This window comes from Stegodyphus dumicola, chromosome 3, assembly GCF_044657685.1.
Source record: "Stegodyphus dumicola isolate Sdum_Otavi_A_Nest chromosome 3, ASM4465768v1".
NCBI classification, from domain to species: Eukaryota; Metazoa; Arthropoda; class Arachnida; order Araneae; family Eresidae; genus Stegodyphus; species Stegodyphus dumicola.
Genome location: NC_140770.1, coordinates 210,270,026 through 210,285,285, shown reverse-complemented (window position 1 = coordinate 210,285,285; position 15,260 = coordinate 210,270,026). Strand labels below are relative to the sequence as shown.

At 32.5% G+C, this 15,260-nt stretch overlaps 1 protein-coding gene across 2 annotated transcripts in view; it reads right to left on the bottom strand.

Moving 5' to 3' along the window:
* LOC118184859 (uncharacterized) overlaps window positions 1-15,260 on the bottom strand; it is a 755,975-nt gene that overhangs the window by 590,920 nt on the left and 149,795 nt on the right. The window contains exon 2 of one of the 2 annotated variants that reach the window (XM_085813829.1): window positions 6,708-6,803. The exons of the other annotated variant lie outside the window; for it this stretch is intronic. The gene's annotated coding sequence lies outside the window, so the exon portion shown is untranslated. The remainder of the gene's footprint in view (window positions 1-6,707; window positions 6,804-15,260) is intronic. 2 annotated transcript variants of the gene reach the window in all.

The window sequence follows — 15,260 nt, the reverse complement described above, 5'->3', positions numbered from 1 at the left end:
CTCTTTGCTAAATAATATAAAGTTTCCTTGATAAGTTTTGTAATTTTCCTATCAGTATCTCATATCAAACATTTTAAAGACAAAAAAAAAAAAAAAAAAAAAAAAAAAAAAAAAGGCCTCAGTGAAACAGGCAGGTAATATTAATATGCTTTGCTAAAGGAAAAGTAGCTCTAGAAGAAATCCTTATAAGCAAATTTGTTGATGCAACATGGATTTCATTGTAAATGCAACTCTGAATAGTATTTGTATAAGATACGCATTCCCCCCCCTGTATAATGAATAACCTTTAGCACTGAATAATGAAGGATATGTATGTATGTAGATTGTAATTCCTCGCATTGTGAAAAAACGGCGCTGCGTAGAGTCACAACATTTTCGCGCACGTAATCCTCCACCCGAACATGTGCACCTCGAAGCCAAATATGTAATTTGTTTTTAACTTATTTCACATTTTGTGCGAATTTAAGGAACTTTTGATAAAAAAAAACTCAGCGATTTAAAAGCTTTATATTGACACTTTGCAAAGCATAAGATATTTTGTGTTTCAAATAAAATCAGGAAACTCAGAGATATAAAAGAATTGCCACCTTCAATATATTTGCCTTTCGAATTTAATCGCATTCTAGGCAAACGATAGCATCTGCAGCCACCAAAATTTGAAGGCACCTGGACATGTGCACCTCGAAAAACCAATTTTGAATTAAATTTTTTTTTTATTCATTTCATATTCCGTGCGAATTTAAGAACCTTAAGACAAAAACTCGGCGATATAAAAGCGTTGTGTTGCAACCCGCAGGAAGGAAAAACAACTCAACAATTTAAATGAGTTGCCATATCCAATATAAAATATTTTTATTTTCCACGCAGCAGTTTGTTACCATTTGACGAAGCGTAAGATACTTCATTCTCCTTTCTAATTTGTTATGTTATTAGTAAACAAACTAAGCAATTTAGAAGAAATAAACGCAGAGTTATCAGTTATTATCAATTAGCAGCTCGGCCCGTGAAATTAATTGCATTATCTGGATTCTTGAAAATCATGATATATATATTTCCATTTATAATTATTTTAAGTATAATAAATAACAGGATATATCTTGGCTATATTTTCACAAGCTGTATTTGCTTCAGTTAAACTAAAGAAAAACTGTGCTTTTTTCTTCTTTTATGAAATGTCCAATTATTAAATTTAAAAACGTATATTCGATTTTCTGATTTCATATATTCCTCTAGATTCTCTTCCAAGAGTTTCGCTGGAAATTTCAAGAACTAGGGGAGGAGAGGGATGATATGTAATTGAGAAATTCGAATCGTATTATAAATATAATAAAATATTTATAAACTGCATTAAATATCATTACATGTTTTAGTGTATTTGAGTTTCAAATAGCATATAAAAAGCAATGAAATTTTACAGCTGCATCTTTTTACATCTTTAGTAAATATTTGATTTTCAGTATTAAAATTTTAACATTGGTAATATAATTCTCGATGAATATGCGAACCTCAAATTCTTGACATTGTATAAAATAATTTCCAATAAACATTCGAGCCTCAGTCAACCTGCAAAAGCATTCCTTGATCTAAGCGAATTTAAAACTGCCTAAGTGATCTTGATTTGTTGTATGATAACAATAAAGCTATCGTATTCAAAAGCTTTAACTTTTTTTTTCTCCTTCTTCAACACCCTTACAGAGAATGAACGGACTTGCGTAATGTCAACGTAGGAACTTGTTTCGGCGCATCAAGTGGCATTCAGAATATCTTCTCTGAACAGGATACTGACGTAGAACCTTTTGATAATGCGATTGATGTTTCATAGAGTTAGTTCTCTTGAATCTTATCAAATTCGATTTTTCTATGTATTATTATGGATCGGTATTTTACAAACTCAATTACCCACGTTACTATCCTTAAATTCTCAATGTTTTTCTCTTCACTTCCCTTGTTGTCCAATGTCATTTTACCTCTTTATGATTTCTTATGTAACAAAAGCGGGTTTTTTTGCTTATAAAACTACTATGCAAAAATATCATTTCAAATAGAGATGTCTTATAACCAGTTTGCCTTTTGATTCTTCGAATTCATTTTCATTCACACTGCACTTGCTTTGCGCCATCTACGCTTCTTAGAAATTGTTTTTGTTAACCCATAGAGGCGTTAGCCCAGGTTTAGAAACGGCATTTTGCGTTGAATCACTTAACGTGTATCACTTTCATTTGCGTGAATCACTTTTCATATCGTTGCCACCAAATATCTTCGCCCTGTATTAATGAAGAATCTGCATGAAAATACGTATGTTTCTCGCCTTGCGAAAAGACAACGGTACCTAGAGTCATCAAATTTTGAATAACGTAGTCCTCCACCCGGACATGGATACTTGGAAGCCGGAATTTGTTTTATTATTTATTTCATATTTTGCAAAACTTAATGAATTTTTGATTAAGAAACTCAACAATTTCAAAGCAGTAGTGACAACACTATAGGGAATCAAATATTTTTGTTTCCAGCGCGCGAGACTGTCTATCGGAAATTCTAAAGATACGCTGGTTTTAAATATTTTTTGCCCAAAGTGGCGTTAGCACAAATGTTCTCGAAACGTGTATGTGTCTGTAAATAAAAAAAAAGCTTGTTTGGGCGTAATATAAAATAAATTTTATTTTATTATTTTATTCTCCCCCCCCCTCCATCTTTATTTTATTTGGGGAGAAAAAGTGCGAAACTGGCAGCTAAAAGAAGAAATATTAAATGAATGTGAACCAGGCCTATCACCTACAGAATTACATATAAAAGGGCTACACTTTACATCTAAGCTGAACATTGATTATCATTTGTAATTAACTGTTTCATTAGTGTTTAATTCTGAGCATTTATTTAATGGTAAAAATATGAGTGTTTTATATACATAATTTAATAATAAATTGTAATAAATAATTGTTATTGTACAATATTTTTTACTATCATTACTTAAATGATAATAAAAAATATCATTATTTAAATTATAATAAAAATATTGTACAATAACAATTATTTATTACAATTTATTATTAAATTATGTTTATAAAACACTCGTATTTTTACCAATAAATAAATGCTCAGAATTAAAATTACTTAAATGTTATACTTTATCGCATAATTTTCATCATATTATTAGTATAAAGAATTCTAATAATTTTATTATAATTGATTATAGTAATTTTACGGCAATATTTTTAGAGTGTACATAAACTAAAAAACACACTAACTATAACACATAACTATAATAATAATTTATTTATGCTATCTAATTAATATAATAATTATGCTAGAATAAATAATGATTGCATTTTATTTTGATTTTTCAGCTAAAATCTATATGTATATGCAGTAACATTCATACTCGCTTAAAAAAAACATGAAATTTATTTTAGACTGACTGTTCAGAAATTTGTTGAAATGAAAGTGTCTTGTATTCATGAATTTGTAACAGACTAAAAACAGACAATGCGAAGATTATCTTTTTCGATTAAAGCATTAATATTCGATGCTATTTTCAAATCTATCTATCGCCGGGAAAGAAACTTCATAATCTTCATTCAGATTTCCTGTGTCTGTTGGTTTACATAATTCAAAGCATACTGAACGGGAATTTTCCAAAGTACAACTACAAAAGATCTCAGCCCATCCTAATTATACTTCTGCCTTTTGGAGATGGCGTAACAAAGGCTAGATAGAGAACATACCTCGTTTAGCTCTAGATGTGTTGCCTACAACGCATACTAATTCAGTGCTAAACATCTCCCAGCTTGATGCGTAATTGGAAACTGACAAGGACTCTTCATTGCTTCAGACAAAATCTATGTCAACTACAATGATGACTGATGTCCATGAAGTCATTCCACGTTAATATCCGTTCTAAAATATAACCATGGTTCAATTTTAATCCATAAATTAATACGCTAGCATAAACAGCACATCGAGATCACAACCCTTTGATAACAATAATATACTCTTAAGCGTTATTCTTCGTGTCCAATGGGCGAGGCGGAGTAAGCGTTGTTTGATACCCGCTCTTTAGCAGATACCATGGTGTAGCTTCTTTTTTTCTCTTCCACGAGAACGTCAATCACGCGCTGGTTTCCACGGACGCGTGGGTAGACCATTTTTAATTTGTTTCAACAAGTCCATCTTGACAAATTGCGGCCGCATAAGTGTTAGCGATGACACACCTGGTGGGTAAGAAGTCGTTTAGAGCTTCTGTTTTGCTTCTTGTGTAATTAGTAAGCATTCTTAATTTCCAAGCAAGTGGTGTCCTCTGCGCAGTCAATTATTTGTATACTATGCTTGACGGTGGTCTCATTGAACTTAACTTCGATCCTATAGCTGTGCAGGTTATCTAAAAGACTATGAAGATAAAGTATTTTTCATTTATCATTCGCGTTCAAACGGAATTGCACATTAAGGTAATTGATCTTGATTAGGTTAAACTTAATGAATTGAAAAATTCATGCGTTAACGGATTAGATAGAAATTATGTTTATGTGTTTGAAAACATGTTTTATTTCCGAGAAGCAATTTATTTAGACTCGCCCAACTAACATTTCATGAAGAAGACAGAAATAGAAATCAAAGAAAAAATTCAGGAGAAAGAAAAATAATTCTTTTTTAATTGCGTTGAATTTTCTTATTGGTTTTTTACCCCTGGGATTTTATTTGCATAAAAAATTCAAAATATAATTTTAATAGAGATGAGCGAAACCTAAATTTTCTCGAATAATAATTCGATAAAAATGCTTGACTAACACCTCAAATTCTTTATTATATTTTTTGAGAATCAGAAAAAAGCAGATGGAGAGAATTATTTCAAGCCTTAGTATAAGTAAACATGAACATACGAATCCATGGAACTAAAGCGGAATCTCCCCAAATAATTAAAAGTATGGTACTCAAGTCCGGTACTTGATATTAATAATCCAAGTCCATTGCAACTGGAATAATCGCGTTCGTTCTTTAAATGAACGCTTCTACGGATAGCAATAAAACTCATATTTTTCTAAAGTATTTTAAATAAAATATCTTACAATTTTTCAGTTAGACTTTGAGTTGTCGAATGATGGACGAGGGGGGAATTGAAGTTCTCTAATCTCGATTTTTTTTAATACTTCGTGGAAATTAAGAATTGATGATTTGAATGTCCCACCCCTGATTTTTAAGTTTAACAAATAACAGCAGAAACATACTAGCTTTACGTTACAGAGAACTCAAGCATTTAACACATTATTTTCAAGAAAAGTTGTTATATTAAAATTATGCATATTGCTTTTAATTGTAAATTTGATTTTTACAAAATTATGTTTCATTTAGCAGCATATATATTCCAATAAACGTATTCAATTCCTTGAAATAATCACAGTGCTATCTTCAGGGGGGAAATAATATATAAATAAAATGACTACACATCACCAATTAAATCCAGACCCTTAATTAGTCCCTTAATGCCAGACCTTTGAAGTTACAACAATAGTTTTTAGAAATAAAGGTTTACTCAAACTTAATACCTAAAACTTTGAAATTTATTGAAATTGGTATGTGAAATAATAAACTGAAATGAATGTTTTTTGTATTAACATATAAAAAATTTTACTTTAGTATAAAAAACTCTTAACTCTCGTTATTACACAAGGAATTAAATTAAATTTGAAATAAGATTCTATATTTTAAATTTGTCTCATTTAATAATAAGTAATCAGATTAAAAAAAACTTTAAAATATTATTTCGTATAAGAAATATATAAATGAATGCAATTATTCATTTTACGTCCTTCAAAAAACAAAACAAAAACATCAAGGAAAATAAACTGATATTCTAAAAACCTTTCATAACTTTCTGCAAAGCTAACTTCACGAATGATAAAAAATACGCAAGGGAATAGAAAATAAATCTTTTGCAGTGTTACGTCATAAGTAAAGGTGTAAAAAGTTTTTATCTTTATAAAAAAATATGTAAAAAGAGACAAATTATTTATTTTCCTTTGAAATTTACTGATTCTCGAATCATTACCTTGCGATCTGCAAAATAATACCAAATCTTCTTGAATGTTTTTATATTAACTACTAGGTGTACCCGCCCGGCGTTGCCCGTGCATTTAGAAAATGCAGATAAGTGAATAGCGCAGGAATAGTAGTGTAGGACATGTAGACTGTCTCTCTCTCTTCCCCCCCCCACAAGCTACAAAAAAGAAATGAATTGTAATTAATCGATTTAATGTATCGTCAAAACAGCAAACTAACGCTAGAATAAAGAAATCAATTGTTACAATCGAACGTTATTTGAAAACAAATAATAATATCAGTGAGTCAAAAAAACCGTGATTAATTAATTATAAATAATTTTTTTTAAATTTTTCTAATTCAAAAATCGAAAATCGGGCTTCGAGGTCTGGTGGCCAGCCCCTTTGTGCTTCCGTATAAAAAATTCCAGGTCCCTGCGTGCGATAGATTTGGCTGGAGAGCTCGGTCAGACAGACAGACAGACAGACACATTACACTTGCTTTTATTATTATAGATTATACGAAACTGAATAGATTACATTAGTCATAATTACACTAAGAAGATTAAAAGATATTTATAATCATTCATTTTTCTCCTAAATGAGGCTCAGTTAAATTCCGTTACCATGACTACAGATTTGACATATTACGGAACATGAAAGAAATTTCAAACATACCTGTAATGCTTGTTGAAGGATAATCCACGTGATACTGACGACAAAGCACAGGCATGCTTTTCTTCCACTTATTCCTCTACTGCTGTATTATGTAATCTGCAAAGTCAGAGAAGACAAAAACTTTTCACTCATTTCATACGCACTGATCTGTGCATGCATGCAATATCAAGACAGACAGTGTGGAAATTCGTTCTAAAACATTTCGGTCAGTGTCTGAAAAACATGTGTGGCACATAAGAGCCAAGGTGACCACACCGCAAAAAGAGCGAAAGGGGACGATATGATTATGATAATTCATCAACAAAACAGCAAGTAAAGACCCTAACATCAAAACAAATTTTCAAAAGTAGGGGGAGAGGGATTTCATCTCATATGATGACCTTTGTACATGTTTCAAAACACTGAGAAAAATTTTCAAAAAACGATCGCGAAATTTTCTTCCCCCCTCCCTTGCACCCGTGACTGATACAAGAAAAACAAATCGAGGGCAACCTCAAGTTGTCCCCATTAGCTTGATTCCTTCCTCCCCCTTCACTTTAATCGGCACGATGAAAACAATCACCCGATTGGCCGATCTCAGCCCCCAAACCCAGCGACAGTGGTCATTTGAATTCGAGAAGTCTAACCCTCCCTCCTCGCTATTGGTTCGGGACTATGAACACCAACTGCGTGTCCCAGTTTTTGTGAAAAGTACTTTGGGTCAAACGGAGAAAATGAATAATGAACTCATGTAATAACACGGACCGAACAGGAATTTCGACACGAAGTTTTTTAATAATGAAACAAACAAACAAAGAAATCAAATTAAGCGTTTTTAAATATTGCCGTCAGCCATTTTCGAATTAACCCTTTGCTCTCGTGAAGGCAGAAGTAGAATTTTATGGTCCTAGTGGCTTCGATCGCGTACATGAATTAGCAGGCCATGTAAAATGAGGCATCGAAACATTCACCTTGTGGGCTTGACATATTTTTTGACATTCCAGTATATTCAGCGATTCTTCCGATATTGTCCACAAAATATTCAAATTTTAAAAATATATTTCATGTTTTTACTTCCTTATATGAAGTAAAGAAAGCATTCTAATAGTGAGAAATTTCGGGCATCAGATTTCAAAGGAAATATCCATTTTCACCGATCCCAAAACCATTTTGGCTATTTTTTTGCGTGACATCTGAAAGCCCAGCCCTCTTTATTCCAAAACGGAAATGTAAAATGCGTTTTAAATGGATTCAAAATGGATATTTTTCGTGACCTCTGTATACGTATATATCTCGTACGTATATATCTCGCACAACTCGAAATCTATTAGCCGAATGTTGAAATTTTCTGTTTGAGACAGCTTTAACATTTAGTTGTGCATCTTCCTTTTTTATTGCAATCGGCAATACTCAAAGTGTATATATGTATATCAGAGCTGGGACAAAGGGAAGGCAGGGAAAGCACTTGCCAGAGTTGAATGACTACAAGGAGCTCTAAATTAGATACGAAAAATCAGAATTTTCTCTTTAAGAAACTGTGATTTTTAATTTTCAACTTTAAAGCACATCGAACCGTTTTAAAAATATATTTAAAATGGCATAATTTTATTAACACTAGTTGTAATAATTAAAGTATTACATTCACAATCCAGCATTTATTCTCTGTGCTTATAAGAACAAAGAGCTCGAATTCCGTTAATCTTTCGTAATTGTCTTCTCACTCGGGATAGCCTCTCTCAAATTGCGTTTGACGCAGCGTTCTGTCTGCACGATAAGTAGAAAAATTTAATATTATTTCCTTTCCCCAGTCAGGTTTTTTTGAATGCACGTTATTTATCGCAGAGTTTTCAATGCTTTTACGCAATACAGCTGAATTAACAAATGGGCTAATAACATCAACAACTTATTTGCCAAAATGCTGAGATTTCACAGTACTTACGACATAAGTGGTAGTCACAAACACCTATCATACTTGCGAAATTTAACACATTGAAGACCTCTGAGTTAACTGTTGAAGTGGGGTGAAAGTTGTAAGGTATTTTCTCTCTTCTTCCAGCATGCAAAGAAATGGTGCAAAGAAAGCATACTCGGCGCATATTCGAGAGGTCCAAGGCCCATCAGCGGCCGAGCGGTAAAGTCGCTGAACACTGGTAGTTCGGCCCCAGTTTGAATCCCGCGAACAGGCTGGCTGCATGGGCGGTTTCGTGGTTTTCTCCATGTGTAACATATATACGGAAGAGATGCCTCCGTGGAGGACTGAAGGGAAACTAGGCATGTAGAAATGAACGTGGGACTTTCAACACATGGGGAAAACTGCGAAAATCAACCATGCACCAGTCCTTACGCCTGGGATAAACCCCTGGTCAAACTCCCAGTATGCAGTTGTCTTAACCACTTGGCCAATGGTGAAGCACGATAAAGCAGGAGTGTAGGATTTATTTTTTAAATGTTGTTAACAAGAATTTTACCTATCGAAATATCTCTTTAAATGAAGGTTTTACTGAGTTTATTGAAGGGAATTACTCGCTGATCTATGTAGATGAAGAAACGAAAAATAAAGCCATAAAATTCATTGCATTTAATGGAATCCAAACTACCATATGGAAACATATTAGAAACATTTTAGGAAAGTTAAGCAGTTTCAACATGAAAATCATGCTCTTTTTACTTCAATGTTACGTTCAACGTAGGATTATTCGTGTGCATTAAGAGGTGTCAGAGATTTTGAGACGAATAATGAACTCGTAATGCTTTGCTATGACGTAATATAGGATGCAGCAGCTACAAAGTTGCAGGGTTGTAAATTCTCACAGTTTTATAAATCGAGTTGTCGAAACAAATGAGATATATTTTGCAACTTTAGTGATAACAAAGCACCCGCGCCCTATCTGCGTAAGGGTAGGGATGCCATCGTAGAGGGCTTTCTAAGAGAAACTAAGAGATCTAAAAGGGATCAGATCAAATAATATTTTTGAGATCAGCTTCTACAGCTTTTAAAAAGTTTAGTATATAGCTGATTAATAACACACTTTACATATGAAAGAACAATATATTACGTTTTTCCGCATGGCAACAGACTGGAATGAAAAATGAAAAAAACGTATAGTGAAAGCAGTGCAAAATCGCGTTTCGAAACTAATAGCTCTTTTGAGCTAAATAATAAACCACAATTAAAATAAATAAATAAATTGATCTAAATATTAAATAAAGTTATTACGATCTTTCTGTTTCATAGTTTGAAAATTATTTGTGACATTAACGTTTATATTGGTAGCAGAATCATTTTAATTTATATTGCTCGTTAATGTACACCACATGACAGTTATCTTGAAACTAATATTTACTCTACAAGTAATTTTTCTGAAGTTAAAATATACAAATGAAATCAGAAATTTCGAAGATTAAGTTAAAATGTTGCACGGATCATTTTGGTCTCTGTTGCATCATAAGGTTGCTAAGACTTGCAATGTAAATAAATAAGGACACGCCAATTAAGTTTACTTAAGTTAAGAACCTTCATTTTACGAAAACATGTCCATTTTATTAATCATTGCCTAAAACGTTTCATGGTTGGAAAATTTTCTAATAAAAATGTGGGAGAAAATGTAATTTTTTTAATAATGAAAATGTATTTTATTGTGTTTTTTTCCACAAATGAATAATGGAGAACTACTTTTCATTAATTTATTTAAATGACTGGGTTACACCTCTTGTTGGACTCCAGGCAATAACAGTCACGCAAGCCTGATTACAAAAATAATTTTAAAATACCGGATGCTGCATTTAATTTAAGACTGATATCATACCCTAAGATAGCTTGTACAACAGTTTTATACATTACCATTAAATTATTTTATCACTAGGACAGAGTAAAAATCGCTTACTATGATGTAACCATCAACAAAATGAAAACAAAGACGAAACATTGGAAGGTTACTAAATTTCTAACTAACGCTTGTAACTTGTTTTTACTGGGTTTAATCGAGAAATCGTATTGTCAGTTGCACTGATTGCGACTTTGGTACTACCGACTGCAACCAAAAAGGGAGGTGTACAACTAGATACCATAATAGTCCCAAATATAAAATTTCAACATTTTACGGCGAACCGTTTTTTGAGCTATGCGACATACGTATGTACAGACGCCATGCAAAAAACAGTCAAAATGGATTCAGGAACGGTTAGAATAGATATTTCCGTTGAAATCCGAAATTGTTTGCCATTATAATACTTCCTTTACTTTGTACAAGGAATTAAAATAGCCTGAAGATAAAAATAGATATTAAGATGTCATTTTTGATCTGATTCCAAAAAAAAAAAAAAAAAAAAAAATAGATGACACACATATAAAATAAATAAGGTTCTTGTTTTAAATTTTTTATTTTTTATTTCTTTTATGCACACACTATCTGAAATGTGATTTCATTGAACCCACAGTTCGTCTATATATTTATTTCCGATAAAATCTTTACGATTTAACTATAAAGGAATTGAGTTTTAACTTGTAACGAATTTAGGTATTCCTTTAATGGCTGCCCTTGATGGGCAGTGATCAGCAAACGGAGCCTGCAGCCGGAAAGTCCATAGTTCGATCCTGGCAAGAGCATAATTTATATTTCATGTTTTCTGCTTTGAAATCAAAAGTGGCGCCCGAACTAAATGTTGTAGATGATCATTAGGGCAGTAATTTAATTGCGAAGAGTAAAAACAAAATAACTTTCACGATATGAACTTTACGGTAATAATTTCTCGAAAAGCTTTCTTGTTGACGATTTACATTAATTAATAAATGAAAATTATATCACAAATTTTTAACTTAAATTTATATCAAATTCTGGGAACGTGTTCAGCATCGTTACTTTAGATAAGGATTAACATTAAACTGCACTGCGCTTTTGCATACTATTATGCTGCAGATAAACATATTTTCTTTATTCGTAAGAAGAGAGTATTTAGAAACGTTGTTCAGCATCGCAATTTTTTACTGGCATAGAAGGTCGTCTTTATATAACCTCATGAAACGAAATTTTATACCGTTCCAGAAATTTCAGGATCGATTTTATACTTCGAAACAGAATTAATTTGCAATGTAGTTTTGCGAATATTCTAAAGGAAAGTAATTTAAAAATGATTTATGTATTAAAAAAAATTGTTTTTAATTTTTAGACTCTCATTATGTTTCTTTTTGTAAAGTTATATAAAAGATATAATAAAAAATTCGAATTCGCGGACGAATCTGATAATTCCGAAGTTTTAGAAAAATCTCTTAAAATTCGCGCTGCAGTAAGGTTACTGTCCTAATGACAAATCGATATGGATTTCTTTGTGCTTTATTGGAGATTTACTCTTTCCCGATTTATCTTCCGCTCAAAATCATGTCAGTTCTTCTTCCCTCTTTCTCGTTTCATCCTCTCTTCAAAAAGTCTCTTTTTGACACAGCGAACACCCGCTTTCAACAATTAAAATGGTTTACGGGAGGTAACCTTACCGAGGAAGTGCGTAGATCCTGTTTTTGACCTTACTTAGCTTTCGATTTCTAATATTTATCAATAGTTATCTTCCAAAAATTTGCTATACAAATTTCTTTTTAATATGTATGATCTATCTTCGAAAATCAGCGTTGATTTTCGGTCGGGACAAATTCAGGTTTCGATAAATTTATGATCACAATTTAAATACATATGCACGAAAATATCAAGTGGTGAAATCAGTAAAATGGCATATGTTTGAATAGAAAATTTAAATTCACGCTTGAGCATCGGTGCGCATTTATCGCTGTCTCAGCGCTAACATTTTGAAAAGCGGATGAAACGGGAAACATTTCATCAGTATGGGTTTATGAAAAGCAGAATGGATGACTTATTGAAATTAAGCGCATGAATCGACAAGAATTTGAACACAAGCTGAAATGGGAAAAGGACGAACTGTTGTTTCGGTTGCCCCTTTCAGTTTGGAACGAGTTTTCCGCGCAGTCGTCTTTTAAGTGAGAAAGCATGTAAAGAGTGATGGCATTTTCCCCTCACGTGTTCTTGTGGGGTAATACTAGTAATTAGAACATACAGATTGCAGCTTTTTCTCGCTTTTTCCTCCGATAAACACACGAAGCGCATACACAATAGCTTTTCATAGTTTTTCATGCATAGTTGCATTTTTTCATATATAAATATAGACTTTTTTAATATTACATAGTTATTTTAATACTTTTCATTTTATACATAGTTTTCAATGAGTTTATTCCTACATAGTTGTTTTTCACCGCTTCCTGCTCAGTAAAACGCACGATGCATAAAAAACACGATACACATAATATACAAAGCTACATCAGATATAAAATTTAAGACGTAAAATTAACATCCTCGAGTATGTTAATCTAATTTAGTCATTTTCGCCTCTAATAAATCGGGTGAATCGCTGAATGTTACAGATTAGTCATTCACTCCTGATGACCTCAAGATTAGTAATCCAAAGAAGAAAAACAAAACTTCGGCTTCGTTTTAGAACTTTTAATGTTAAAACAACGAAAAAAAACTTTAAGAATTAGTGAAAGATCGTTATGAGTAAAGGTCAAACTGTTCGCAAAACGACTTGTGTATAAAGTTTCCCAATAACATGCCCGGTCAAAAAAAGATGTATCATTTGAATACAATCTCAGTTACTCGAATCGACTGAGACCCATATGGGTAATTAAATTTTCATTTCTAAACAACAACAACAACAAAAAAAAAAAAAAAAAAAAAAAAAAAAACCTCTTTCAAGTAAAATATATTTTTCGTGAATATTACATTATTTAATTTTTTTGCTTCTAAAGAAGAGGGCACCTACGTCAGTTCGCTCTGGAAATCGATACAGTTTCATTCAAAATCCATGCCAATGTAAGACTTCTTTTAAAGACTGCTGAATTCTTCAACCCGGGCTCCAACGTACACGAACCGCTAGCTGCATGTTTTGCTTTCCCATATATAACATGACTATGAGCCACTTTTCCTTTGAAAGTCCACCACGGAGGAACTCCTAACCTTAGGCAGATAACCTTCTTGTTCTTTCCCGCATTTTCCGTAGCGAATTTGATTTCAGCAATACTGTTTACCGTAAACCATTTTCTGGCAGTTTGCTCCACATCTTAAAATCATGACTCTCTGCGAAACAAAATAATATGATATGGACACTATATAACTTCCTTGTACGCCTATTAAGTTATATTTTCCCCCGCAATTCATTTAAACTTATTTTCTTGAATTATTCTAGCTTAACTGATTCCTCAAGGTAAATTGAAAATGTCATCAAAAATTGCAAATTGTGAAATTCAATATCCCCGTCAATTTTTTTCGTACGGGAGTGAAACTTCTTGGATTTTTATTTTTTTCATAATCAGTATAAAACTTTCTCAGTTATAAGTATAGGAACTAGGAAACCGCATTTAAAGTTAGATTTCGTTATTTTTCTAATTTTTTTAAATTTGTCATTACTCGAACATGAACATTTTCGTTTTTCTTATGTTGTTATAGGGTCGGATTCAGGACAAGTTGTTTCCCTCGTCACATTCTGCTTGACAGCTAGAATTATATCGACAAGGGATTGCGGTCAGACAGCGTTGAACTCTTCTCTCTTTGCTATCGACACTACACTTCTCCATTAAAATTTCCGTCCGTACTCTCATAGTGTTTCTAGTATTCTCTCTATTTTCATTACAAAGCTTCAACCATTTTACCTTTTTTTTTTTTCATTGGTGTATTGTCTTTTCTATCACCCCTTGCTGTCTATATGTCATATTGCCTGTTTCTATCATCACTCGATACTGCATTATACAGCGTATTCCAAGCTGAAATACCGCCAGAGGCTATATGAGCAGTTTATTAGTTTTTGAGTGAAACTGTAAATCCCCACGTAGCCTTAAATAAGATAAGGACTCATATTTTATTTTATTATTTATGAATTTTAAGTTTAATTTAAATACTTTAAGTATTAGTTATTTTACTTATTTATTTTTTCTTCGTACTTCGCAGCCTTCTATAGTGCTCCGGTACTTCTAATTCTAGAAATTATGCCTTGGCTGGAAGTATATGACTACGACCAACGATTGCGAAAGTTGGGAATATAGATATAGTTTTGGCACTGCCTAGTGCAGTAAAAAAGGGATGTGCAGAACTGGATTTTATAGCAGTCCCATAAAGAAAATTTCAATGTTCTGTGTCTATTCAATGTTTTGATATGTGCGACAAACTTACGTACGTCAAGAAAAAGGACCATTCATTTTAAATCCATTTTACAATCCGTTTTGTAAAAAAGTCTTTTATTCTGTTCGTACCTACCGATGTAGTGGGGGGGGGAAGTCAAAATAATTTCTGGAACTGTCAAAAAATAGATATTTGCGTTTAAATATGATACCCAAAATTTTCCACAATTACAACACTTACAATACAAATATAAATGACTTTTTATTCTTGTCACGTCTATCGTGCTTTGGAAGTTTGTTCTTCAGAATTTTTGCCCTCTCACTAGCTCAATTATTTTATTGACAGACGATTGGTTTTCTCCCACAGTCATTGATAAAGACTTGAAACGATTTTTATTTTA